The following is a 1,623-nucleotide window of genomic DNA, read 5'->3' as shown; positions in this document are numbered from 1 at the left end:
ATTCCTATGCTTTTAATTTTGCTGCCAAGGATGGAATTCTGAAACAGTCCAACCTACACAGCCTGGAGGGAAGGCTTGTTGCAAGACTGCTATGAAACCACCTAACTTCACCACAGCAGCAGAACAGTTCTCTCAACCCCAGAAATAAGCACACATATGAGGACGCAGAAAGATCTCCTGGGTTTTATACACTGTGCACTACACAATTCTATCTACCCTCTATTATGTGTGTTGTGGGGTGCCTGGACCCCCTCTTCTAATTCCTGGGTGCCAGGTACTGGATTTTGCATGTTAAAAAACAAGCCAGGCTGGCTTCCCATGTTCAGGAAATTATGTTCAGAGGAAGGGGTTAGGCTGAATGTCTTGTACTTCTTCTAATTCCTGGTTTCTGCACCTCATTTCCCAAGGAAACACAGCCCCTAGGTGAGTGCCCGGGCCCTGGCATCTCACACTGCTCAGACATTGGGGTGACTAGTAACAATATCTAGATCCCTGTTTCAGGTATCACGTGATGTAAGCACCTGTTATGAAAGCTCCTGCTATGACAAACCTCTTTGAGCTTTTAAGGGTCAGACTCAAGTAAAGTTTGTCCTGGACTGTACACTTCAGATTCCTGATGGTTGGTTTCAATCTTCCCTCCCCAGGGAGGATTTTGAGGCTCTGTCTCTGGTTCCAGGAATTCCAATTTGATAATCTGAAAACATTGCCTGGTAGAGGGTCTCACCCAAATATCAGGGCTCCCACAGACTGACATGACTATTCTTCTGGAGCCCATCTTTGCAGAGGATTACGGATCTCTATAGGGATAACCAGCTTTATGCCTCCCCGGCCCGGCCCCCGGCCCCCGCCTTATATACGCAGGGTCCTTCATGGGTCTCATATTATCTGAGCAGGAGTGAGAAAAGAGGAAAAGGCTGCATCACTTCACAATTGCATCCCTCTTTGGTGCATCTGGTCCAGAGTGACCCTGATCTATACGGGGCAAGGGGTTTGTGTTTTCAACTGGATCGATGGCTTCCATCCAGTGTCTCTTTCATTAAAACAACCCCCTCTCAAAAGAGAGGCGGCGGGTCTCTTTACAGAGGCGCAGAAGTGGCGGCGTCACAGCGACGAGGGCAAGGAAAGATCATTGGAGAAATCAGCGGTTTTTACTACGACGACTAATCCCGGTGGCGGGGCCCGCGAGCGTCGCCTTGCAGAACGGGAACAGACGGAACACCAGGATGAAAGCGGCTTTGTGGTCCGATCCGGGGCGATCTCAAACTCGGATCAAACGGATCCCTCCCACCGCCCCAGAACCGGAGGGGGACAAGATCCCTCCCCTCCCCTCGGATGGTGGCCAAGAGGGGTCGCTCCGGAGGCCGCCGCCGCCGGCTATCCCGGGCGGCCCGCAGCCATTGCCCTTTTAAGGGGTAGCTTGAAACCGCGCCTGGGCTCCATGTTTGTATCAGAAAATCGTGAAGAGGGAACTCCATGTTGTAACAAAGTTTCCTCCGCCGCTGCCTTTTTCTTTTCCCCCCTTTTTTGTTTTGTTTTTCTCCTTTCCCCATCTCCCCCCGCCCCTCCCCCACCCTTTTATTTTCCCCTTCCGTTTTCATTTCCTTTTCTTTTTTAAAAAAGCTC

This window comes from Podarcis cretensis, assembly GCF_951804945.1.
Source record: "Podarcis cretensis genome assembly, chromosome: 1".
NCBI classification, from domain to species: domain Eukaryota; kingdom Metazoa; phylum Chordata; class Lepidosauria; order Squamata; family Lacertidae; genus Podarcis; species Podarcis cretensis.
The sequence above is the reverse complement of the archived record's forward strand: the minus strand, read 5'-3'. Positions refer to the sequence as shown.